Source organism: Anabrus simplex, chromosome 8 (genome assembly GCF_040414725.1).
Source record: "Anabrus simplex isolate iqAnaSimp1 chromosome 8, ASM4041472v1, whole genome shotgun sequence".
Classification (NCBI taxonomy): Eukaryota; Metazoa; Arthropoda; class Insecta; order Orthoptera; family Tettigoniidae; genus Anabrus; species Anabrus simplex.
Genome location: NC_090272.1, coordinates 211,826,975 through 211,838,934, shown reverse-complemented (window position 1 = coordinate 211,838,934; position 11,960 = coordinate 211,826,975). Strand labels below are relative to the sequence as shown.

At 40.5% G+C, this 11,960-nt stretch overlaps 1 protein-coding gene across 4 annotated transcripts in view; it reads right to left on the bottom strand.

Moving 5' to 3' along the window:
• The window catches only part of LOC136878990 (ras-related protein Rab6), a 159,718-nt gene that overhangs the window by 23,928 nt on the left and 123,830 nt on the right, over positions 1–11,960 (bottom strand). The gene's annotated exons all lie outside the window — the stretch shown is intronic.

Here is an 11,960-nt window from a genome sequence, read left to right as displayed (position 1 = left end):
AAGAAAACGTTCCCCTCGGACTAATAGTTAGTGTGATAGGTTCTCCTATGTATGCTCTGGCTAAATACCTAAGAAAATTGCTTCAACCACATATAGGGTGTACTGAATAATATGTTAGGGACTCTATACTTCGTCAGTAACCCTTCAACCCAATGAACTTCAGGTGTGTTTTGATGTGGAGTTCTTATTCACTAAAGTGCCGACTGACTCGGTCATGTCTTTCACTGAGCATCTGTTCCCTGAGAACATTACTAAGCTATTTCACCACTGTATGATTTTCAGCTATTTCTTGTGGAATGGGCAATTTTATGAACAGACGGATGATGTACCTATGGGAAGTCCACTTTCACCAGTAGTGGTTAATTTCTTTATGGAGCATTTTGAGGAGGAGGCTACTGCTTCGGTGGCCATCAAACATGATTTGGTGGAGATATATTGATGATACATTATTGTAGTCTGGACAGAAGGTCGTGAGAAACTTCTATTTCTAAACCACCTAAATCAGCAGCATCCTTCAATTAAATTTACTATTGAGATGGAGTCAAGACGGAATGTCTTAATTCCTTGGGTGTTCTAGTAAACGGAAGAAACCAGACGGCTCCTTAGGGCATACTGTCTTATCGTAAGCCTGCCCTAAAATCCATAAATCGCTATATCCATGCAGATTTTCACAATCATCCAGCACAAAAAAAAGGGCATTCTCACAACACTCACCACTAGGGCAACACGAATTTGTGAGCCATCAAAGAATTTCACCTGGGTTTCTTGACATGGCAAAATCCCAAAAGCTTATCATCATGTCTACAATTACGGCCGTGAAAGCATCAATCTAGACTATACTGATGTTCGTGTTGTGAAGTATGCGATGATGATGAGGATGAAACCCAGAGTTGGTGTAAAGCCCACTTTTGTCACGTAACATCAAGGGGTGAACTCAAGGCTTAACATCCATATTCAATGGACAAATTGCCATCAACAGTGTGATTTATCCTCGCTCCATATGAGCACTATAGGGTGGTTTGAACTGAAACCAGGTTGTTGGCATGCAATGTAGTGATCAGGAACAGTATACCACCTGATGACCAACATTCTAAACATGTAATTTCTTTCTACCACCAGGACTCGAAATGGCTATCCACCATAAAGGTGGCCTTGACGACCATGGCCAGCTTTTGGCATACTGTTTCCATTTATGTTCTATTGGAATTTCATTTTAAGTAGGGCCCAATCTTCACAGACATAGCAGCCTTTCTGGAGACCATGCACCCATTACTATTTATGTATGATCTGAAGTTACCACTGTTCTTGTTTCAGTCAACAGTACAAACACTGGTTTGCTGTAACTCTCTCATCACCCAAATCTGTGTTAACGTCATCTCTACATGACTATTGCAAGTTATGATTGATTGATTGATTGATTGATTGATGATCACTGACAAACGCTGAATATCAATAAATCAAAATGGATAAGGAAAATATAGAAAGGACGTGCGACTTACCTAGTGTGCCCTGTGGTGTAAAATCTTGGGAGTCTCTCGGTGTAGAAAGGGAGCCTATCGACGACCATAACAGTTAAACACTCGTCAAGTGGAGCACTGAGGCAATGAGTAAGCAGTTACCAGGTTGTTCCCTTGCTGTTCTATGGTTTGTCATTTAGGTGGACAGTGTTGTGGAAGAGAGTCCTAATCTGAAGGCTTCCTTTGATGAGTGTTTAATGGTACTTTACATCATCAAGAGACTAAATACCTCAGTCCATCATCATGCAGCATCAGCTATTCACAAGTCCATAGTGGTCACTGGCCTCAACATTAGATAGAATTAGATTCTCCCACCTTAGCCAATTCATTCCACATTTACCTTGAATCACCAACCTCTTCCGCTTCCATAACACATCCATCCCTCCCGCATGCTCGTCATTCATATAACAAAGGTCACTTTTTGTAAATGATGACGATGTAATGCTGAAATTATCTCTTCTAGAGTTGTTCTACTATTTCATACAAACCTATATCATGTCCTCTCCTCATCTCGTTTCATTTTTTGCTTTTATTATACCTCTGACAACACTAAAAGTAACCTTTATGTTTTCAGTGTGTCAAATGCAAGATACAAATTCATAAAACACTGGCACATACCTACAGGGAAAAAGTCTGTTAACTCAGAGGGTGGAATTTATTATATTAAATCCCATAACAGGTTGCCTGGGAGTGGATTTTTAATATATTAAATGGTCAGAGATACAGTGTCACCGGTAGACATAGTAATAAAAAACTCAACAGATGGCAGTGAATGACACTTATAGGTCTGGCTGAAAGGAGAATCCTCTAACATAGTTGCGTTTTCTCCATTAACTTCTTACAAGCTGTGAGAGGCTATCGTGTTCGGTCAAGCATGCATCGCAAGTTTTGAGACCGGCTTTTTGCGATTTATATAGCTATTTTGTGACATGGTTAGTAACAGCAGAGTCAGTGAGCAATAGATTCCTTCAGTTTTGGACTTGTGTAGATGAAAGTGAACTTTCATTTGAAGAGTCAAAAGACGGAAACTCAAGTGCCCCGGAGAATAAAACACTAGACGAAAGGATTTTCATGAGTAACTTGGACCCACGACTTTCGAGTACCATTCCTATATATAATATTAATCAAGGACCTATTTTACATTTTGACATGGCGACCAAGCCTACAGAGTACATTTCACTGTTTTTTAATACCGAAATTTTGACATAATTCACTAGGAAACAGTAATTCAGGGAAACGAATGGAAACAACAGGCAACACCTCCAACCAGAACATGCAGAATCAAAGACTGGTCATCTCCAATACTATCTGACATACGGACATTGATGGGGATAACTTATTTGTAGAATGGCTTATGCCCTTTTTGCGCTAATCCTTTGGATCTCTGCACTGGAGTACATTCAATATTCAAGGTAATTAATATTACGTTCATACTCACGTTTATAGCTAGTGTTTGAAAATTCTGGATGAGTTTTAATTTGCCATATTTCTGGTCTGCGTATAGACAAAATGCTTCTCCTCATGTAGGGTTAATAATAGAATGACAAATTTCGTTCTATACCAACATTCTCCGATTCTTTCAAATCACTTATTTATATGTACAATATTGCTTACATAGTGAAAATTTGTCATTGGAAATAGTGAAAAAGTAATCTGAATATTAGAATTATATATCCAACCTCTTTTAACATTCAGATGGCTTTTGCATCTTCATAATATCACCCATTCATAATCAGAGACAAGTTTACACAACATAAACAACCTTGTACATATGTACACATGTAAATAAGTGATTTGAAAGAAATCAAGGATGTTCTTATAGAACAAAATATGCCAATCTATACTCCATACACTCTTTTTTCCAGGTATGTATTGGTGTTTTATAAATTTCTATCCGACAGACTAAAAACTTAAAAGATATGGCTTCCGTCTTAACAGATCACTTAAAGCAAGATATGATCTCATTAGCTTCAAATTTAGCAGTCATAGTAACTATGCACAGCTAGTCACAGGCACTGCAGCCACTGATGAATGATTCATATCAGGATCTGGATAATGGTAGTGCTCATTAACTTACTACAAGAATATCGTTGTTGCCGGGACAAAACCTCCTATGTGATATATACTCACCTGCAGCACATACATCATGAAGAGCGAGAATGCCTTGAAAATATTCACACAATATTGCACCTTAGATGACAGAACCTTACCGGCCAAAGAACTAGGCTAAAATATTTCACATAGGAGGTTTTGCCCCGGCGCGACGATATCTTGGAAAGGCCTCCTTCAGTGTGTCACAACACGCCACTTTCAATTTGTCAATTAACACCACATGAGGCCTTTTAAAATGTAACGAAACTTTGAAAGCAAATCTTTAGCAGCTAACCTGCAACACTGTTAGCTTTCCTTCCTTCAAACTACTTCCTAACTATATCTATACAACACTCCTCACGCTGTGGCATTTGTACTTTACAGAAGTAATCCTGGTAAGCAATTTGGGTAACTGTGCGCCATTCTGCCTGTTATTTCAGTTTGATCTTTTCAATTGACTGAAACTGGCCTTTCAGCATGAATTTCAGCTTGAGTAATAGAAGCAAGTCTGCTGGGGCTAGGTCTGGTAACTAAGGTAGATGGGATAGCACAGTTGTCAGGGTTTATAAAAAAATTAATAAATCAACAGTGATGTGTGTGCTGGCGTGTTGCTGCAGTGAAGGCTCCAAGAGTTGTTTCTCCATAAGAATTATTTTCTTCTCCCAACAATTTCTCTTAAATAATATAAGACTTGGAGATAATAGAGGCAGTTCATCATTTTACTGCCAAGAAGGAGTTCATGGTGCACTACACCGGTGATGCCAAAGAAGATCGTTGACACTTTCAGGTTTGACCTGACTTGGCAAGCTTTCTCTGGTCTTCCACACCATTGAGTACCTCCACAAAAGTTTTAGCCAGTTTGAAGCAGAAGCGAATATTGATGAAGTTCTCGTAACATTCAGACATATTGGCAATCGCAACACACACTCCGTACACTCAAACCAACAGCTGCTAAGCAATAAATAACATTGTTCCAGAAATGCACAATAAATGGCTGGATATTTAAGAAGGATAACACCAGAAACCACTAAGACTAGGCATTTGGGTAGCATGTTCAAAGTTTGGTTAGTTTTTGAACAGGTCTTGGATATGAGAAAACAAATCAATGTAATGTCCCCTCCCCTGAAACTGCTGTTATTAGAGTCCGAGTTCACAGACTCTCATACAGTTCACCTGTTCCCAAACTTGACTGTCCCTCTATCATAATCCTTGGAAACGTGTTCTAGTCTGGCTTGAGCAACCGAGGAGTGAAGTCGCGTGGTGCAGTGCGTGCCACGAACATGGTCGGTATTGAGCAGTACCGGGCCGTGATTGGGAAATGACAGATAAAGCAGAGGAAGGAGACCAAGAATGGATGGGTGTTAAGAAAAGAAGGAGTAAAAATGGGTGAAGCAGTGCTGGTAGCGACAGTGATAGCGGTGCTGCTGGTTATTGGTGGGGGTAGAATTAAACCCAGGCCCAAATACCAGCAGAAAATTCAGCATGGAGGACTTGGCAGCACTTAAGGTGGTAGTGGGCGAAGTAATACAGGAAAATTGTCATTGGGATAAGGTACAGGAAATAAAGGACATGATGGAAGAGCAGAGAAAGGAGATAGGGAACATGAAGAAATGGCTAGAAATGAAGACAGAGGAAATGAACAGGAGAGTGGGCAACAATGAGAAGGAAATAGAATTATTAAGAGGGAAAGTGAAACATATGAGAGAGGTGATGATGAGAGAAGCGGAGGGGTAGAGGCAGGAGAGAATGAAGAAAGCCATATTTATATATGGTGTGGAAGAAGGTGAGAGGGAAGGCAAGATTGATTTGATATCCAAAGTGGTAGAGGTCATACGGGATAGGATGAAGATAAACTTCAGTGAAGTGGACATAGATGATGTGGAGAGAGTGAGAAAAACTTAAGGACGGAGGCCAATTAGGGTAAAAATTTTCTCAACCCTAATGGCAGAAATTGTAATAAGAAATGGTAACAATTTACAGGGACAGAAAGTAGGGGTGAAAAGAGACATGGGAAAGGAAGGAAGTGAAATTATGAAGATTATGAACAGACACTTGTGGAGAGCGAGGCAACAGGGACTAAAGGCCCGAATAAGAGGTCAGAGGTTGGTAGTGACAAACGGAAGATGGGTTAGGGAGCACTCAGTTGCAAAGCTGAAGGAGATGGACGAACGCATCAGTTTCGAGGGAGGAGAGATAACAGGGCAAGATGGAAAGAAGGAAGAAGTAACGAGGGGTGGAGATGAAGGAGAGGAGACCAATTCAGGTGAGAATGGACAATGCGGTGTGGATACAGAAGTTCAGAACAGTGAAGGGGTGAGTGAGGGTGAGCAGCAAGAAACGGCAAGAGCAGAGTGCACTGGTTTAGTGAGCAAGAAAGGACATGAGAAGAGTGATTGACAGGAAGGTAAAGCTGTTATGAGCAAAGGAAGAAGTAGGAGTTTAAAAGATCTCTGGGTTAAAGTATGTAAAGGGATGAAGGATACGGAGGACATGGAACGGAATAGGTTAGTAAAAAAAGTAGGAATGGAGATAGGGGATGAGGGGGCGAGAACTACAAGGAGTAAGATTAGGGGAGGAAACTTAGAAGGGAGGGAGGGAAAGTTATAACTATATTGGAAAATAGGATGTGTGAATATTGAGGGACTAATAAGCAAATTAGGAAATAAGAAAGTTTGGGAGTAATAGAAAGTTTCGATGTTGTGGCACTCTTGGAGACGTGGTTGGAAACAGAGAAGGAGATCTCATGGAAAGGGTTTGTGATTAAATATAAATATAGAAGAAAGGAGAGGACTAAGGGACGTGCCCCAGGAGGTATGGTAGTACTAATTATGGAAGAAATTAGGGAATAAATTAGAGAACTGGTGGAGGATATAGAGACAGATATGAATGAAACCATATGGTTGAGATTGAATATGGGATGGGTAGAGGGGAGGGTGAAGAAAATAAATCTAGCGTTCGTATATTGCCATCCTAGTAGTTCAGCATATGCAAACAAGTATTTTTTTGAAGAGTTATTGGTGGATATTAGTATGATAAGACAGAAGTTTACAGGAGAAGGGGACATGTAGTTATTCGAAGATTGGAATGCGAGAATAGGGGAACAGAGCCCAGTATATAGTAGGGAAAATGGAAGGTGTATGTTGAAAAGCAGAAGTAGTGAGGATAAAAGTATAAACAGTTATGGGGAGAAGCTCCTAGAGATGTGCGCTGCAGAAAATTTGTATATTCTGAATGGCTGGATGGAGGGTGACAGGGCGAGGAAATTGACATGTTACAGAGAAGGGAGGTAGTGTGATATATATGGAGGATATTGTAAGGATGGAAGTAGGTGACTGGATTGAATCACACCATTTCCCAATGTGGGTTATATTGAAAACGGGGGAAGAGATGCATATAAGGAAGGAAGTTGAGATGAAGGATAAATTAGGGAGTGGATATACCAAGTACAAATGGTCAGAGAAAGTGGGACACGATTGGGATAGGGTAGCAAAAGAGAAATTACAATTTCTGAAATATGGTTGGGAGGGTGCATTAGGAGAATAAAATTGATAAAGCCTTGGAATTGCTGCTACATCCAATGAAGATGATAGCACAGAAGGTAGAATGTAGAAGGAAGAAAAAGAAAGAGGGTGAAGAATGGTTTAATAGAGAGTGTGAAGGAATGCGGAGGAGGGTGCTGGGTGCGTTAGAAGAGTATAGAAAGGTGGGAGTGCAGAAAGGGAGGTTTTCTATAAATTGAAGGAGGAGTATAAAAAGAAAATTTGTGAGGTAAAATAGGCGTGGTTAGAGGAACAAACTGAAGCCATAAATAAAGATTGTAAGACTAACAGTACTGAAAAAATTTGGGAAAGGATTAATAGAATAATTAAGGGTGGAAGGAGTATGAAGAGAATGATCATTGAGGAAGTTCAGTGGGTGAGGTATTTTGGAGAATTACTTGGGGGTAAGGGGGATGAATGGTGGAGGGAGACGGGGGAAGAAGTAATTTGGAGGAATAGAAGAGTGGCAAATTATGAATTGGACAAGGAAATTACAAGGGAAGAAATCTCTAGTGATAAGAAGAATCAGGGGCAAATCGGCCGGGGGATGTAATGGAATCAATAAGAAGTATTGGAAAGAAATTAGCAAAAATGTGACAATGATGGAGGGCATAGTTAAACTATTCAATAAGATCTATGATGGGGGGGGGGGGGGAAGTACCCGAAGGAATGGGAAATAGGAATTGTATGTCCAATACATAAGGGAAAGGGTAGTAAGAATAGTTTGAACAATTATAGAGGAATATCTCAGACTCCTTAAGTAAAATTTACACGGGGTGTTGGTGAACAGGTTAAGTGAATGGGCCGAAAGAAATGAAATATTGACAGATTACCAAGGAGTATTTAGAAAAAAGAAAAGAACAGTGGATAATATAATGATAGTAAGGACAGAGAAGTATAAGAGCCTGTAAGAAATAAGGTGTATGTGGCAGCAATCAATTTTGAAAAAGCGTTTGATAACGTGAATAGAGAGGCTCTATTGGAATAATTGGGTAGGTTGGGGGTTTCAGAAAAGATGATGAGGGCAGTGGAGGGAATATATAGGGTGGTCAGGTTTTGTGTAAAATTGGGAGATGATAGATTGAGCAGACCCTTAGAGTCTAAGGTGGGCTTGAAGCAATGGCACAAATTATCATCAATATTGTTTATTTTATTTATCAACGATATCTTGGATGGGCATGGGGATAAAAACTGGGCCGTGCCGGTAATTAATGGGTTGGAGGTACTGGGACTGATTTTTGCTGACGATGTAATATTAATGACTAACTGCAGGAGGGATGCAGAAATCTTTAAATGCAGTGTCTGTTTTCGTGAAGAAATGGGACCTGAGAATTAATGGGAATAAATCTAAAATGCTAGTAGCCCAGGTAAACAAAGGAAGAGGGGAGGACGGGAAATTGGTCCTGCAGGGAGAAAGGTTGGAAAAAGTAAGGAAGTTGGAATATTTAGGAGTCATTATTAACAGTAAAGGAATGATCAGATTAGTAGGGCGAAAAGCAAGAGGTTTGGCAGCCCTAGCCTCAGTCAAAAACTTGTTAAATATCCGGGTATCAATTATAAAACCTTGGGGTTAGTGTTAAGATCGGTGATTTTCGGTAGGGTATTGTATGGCACGGAAGTATGGAGGCTGGATGAGGAAAGAGGTGAATTAAGAAGAATTATAAGTAACTTCGGTAAGATGGTGATGGGGATGCCGCTGTACACAGCTAATGCAGGGGCAGAACTAATGTGTGGGGAGGATTTGGAATCTGAGTGTGTGAAAAGAATAGTTAGATATTGGATGAATTTAAAAAGACAGGAAGGGGAGAGGGTATTACAGGCCGCGTATGAACAACAATGAAAGAGCATGTATAAGGGCGGATGGCTAGAAAAAATTAAGGGATATTTGGAGATGATAGGTTTGGGGTACATGTGGGAAGAGGTGTGGACGAAGACAGAAGATAGAGGGATGAAGGTACTGACAAGGAGGATTAAAGATATGCATAGGCAGAAATTATTGGCTGAAAGTAGAGTAAGAAGTTCTCTTACAAGGGAACATCGACAATGGTCAAGTCGCCGATCGCGATGAAACTTAAAAAACACGTTGAGGTACACGTAAAAACGATGTCGGCATCAATTTTGGGTGCCAACATTCATTAGGGCGTTAACTACGGGGCCTAAAAGTTGAGACATTTCAAATTCCGCGCGATCAGCGATGAATACCTGCTGGCCAATGCTAAGCCAGCACACTGCGTGCTTGGAGACACGCCTCTGCACCTCCTCCCCTCCCGCTTCAATTGGTTCACAGCCGCACGTTTACCTTCTCCCCGAGCTTGCCGGCTGCTTAGCTGTTCAACAGGACCGGCTCTATACTTTGCTTCTTTTCGTACTATAATTATTGAAATCCTTTAAATAACGTTCTGTTTCACACATAATGGTAATAAATAACCCACACTAATATACCCGTATTTTATTCAAATGTTATATTTTCATTCCTGCTAATTCCGGTGAGTTGTCACATTCGTGGGTACAACTATGAGTTAAGTACCACCGGGCGGGGTCAAACGTGGGATGGGGTACTGCGTCCTACCTACGCTTAAATTATTATTTACTTCTAAAACGCCTTAAAGCTGTCGGTAGTGTCCTTTAGATTTGACATACATATGGAATGATTAAATTAAATCGCCCACCACTAAATAAATCTCCCACCTTTAAACAACGTTAAATACCTTTTTATGTAAAGAAATTATGTGCCCGGGTAGAGGATCTCATTGAATGTAATGAGATTCGATACCTCGGGATATCAAAACCTGGTTATAGGTTTTTATGTCCCCCCACCCATTTTGTGTACGCTATCAGTTGTGTCATAACGAAACGACCTCGCGGACAACAACAATCATAAACTCCGAGTTTGAAACTACTGGTATTTTCCGTATTGCGTACTCTGGTATAAGGAATAGGCCTATAGGTAGAATGTTTTTATTTGTGCTTGTAGGGAACGATTTATTTATGTTTTGCAGTGGCAGGCACAACACATTTCAATTGCAGCAATGGTTGTCGAATATAAATAAATTTAATGCATAGGCAACTTTGATATGAGTATGACATTGAATGTAGTAAAGTTTGACGTAATAAGAAAAGCCTTGAAAAAGTAAAAAAAGATGTGCATTTATATATGCAGTAGATATACAGTAATCACAGGTAGGCCTGTAGTCTTACTGTACCGGTACTTTTGCGTTATAGCTGACGAAGGTCTATGTATTCAACAAGTACCGATATTAAAGTATCACACTACAGTCTTCTGGGAATAATGGCAGTTATATACGCAAAAAGTTAAATGGCTATTGTACGAACTGGTAGAACAACAAACAATTACAAGGCAACACAATAAATGACTCCGTATACGTTACATCGGGCAAACTCCCTGCCAGTAACTGGTAGTAAACAAAAGCAATCTTTGGTCTATTCGAAACATTAAAAAAGTGAAAAGAAAACCGAAACAAAACACAATTAACAACAGGCACCATACCTTTTTTTTTGCTAATTGCTTTACGTCGCACCGACACAGATAGGTTTTATGGCGATGATGGGATAGGAATGGCCTAGGAGTCTGAAGGAAGCGACAGTGGCCTTAATTAAGGTACAACCCCAGCATTTGCCTGGTGTGAAAATGGGAAACCACGCAAAACCATATTGAGGGCTGCCGACAGTGGGATTCGAACCCATAATCTCCCGGATGCAAGCTCACAGTCGTGCGCCTCTAACCGCACGGCCAACTCGCCAGGTGCAAACGTTTTCATAAACATTTCATAAAACGTAAACTGACTAATACAATGTGGAAATTACAAAGGAGAGATATGAGGAAGGCTGATAGAGTACCCAAAGTGTAGCACCGGTTCTCTTCGACAGCTAAGAAAATGGGCTGGCGAGGGGTGAAGGGAAACGTGCGGTGGCGAACCAATTGGAGCGTGGAGGGGAGGAGTTGCAGAGGCGTGTCTCCAAGCACGCAGTGTGCAGGCTTAGCACTGGCCAGCAGGTATTCATCGCTGATCGCGCGGAGTTTGAAATGTCGTAACTTTTAGGCCCCGCAGTTAACGCCCTAATGAATGTTGGCGCCCAAAATTGATGCCGACATTTTTACGTGTACCTCAATGTGTTTTCCAAGTTTCATCGCGATCGGCGATATAACCATTGCTGATGTTTCAAGAAGTAACGGGGATAAATATTAGAAACGTTGAAATGTTAAACAGGAGAGGGTTGGTTTGTTGGCTATTGGGGCTTCATAAAAAATAAGGGATGGTTAAAAGGTAGAGAGAAGTCTGTATGTATACTTTGTGGGGCAGAGAACAATGATTTTCACTTATTAGGGAATTGTGAAGAAATAAGTAAGATCAGAAATAGCCTATTGAGTGCCAAACGTAGGGAATAGGGGTCGAGCAGAGTATTATAAGGTGGATTATTAAGGAATGGGAAGACGGAGGAGAATTGAACAGGTATTTATGAGCGGTTAAAAATGCATGTATGAGAAAAATGGAAGAAAGAGATTCATAGGGCAATGGTGGTGAGTATAGCTTGGAGGAAATAAGGAGATATGTGTTTGGGAATGGGGACGGGTGTTTATAATGTTTATGGGGGTCTTGTTTAACAGTATTCAGTGGTTGAGTTTGTTAGGCAAGTTCAGCAGTAAGCGAAGTGCTGGTGACATAGTGAAGAATGTAGAATTCGTGCCGGAGGTGAAGTAAGACCGAGTGACAGCGATGTGCATTCAGATTGCGAAGTAATTGAGTAAAAGATATGGTATGTGCGAAATGTAGAGGCCTTACCTTTTGCGAGA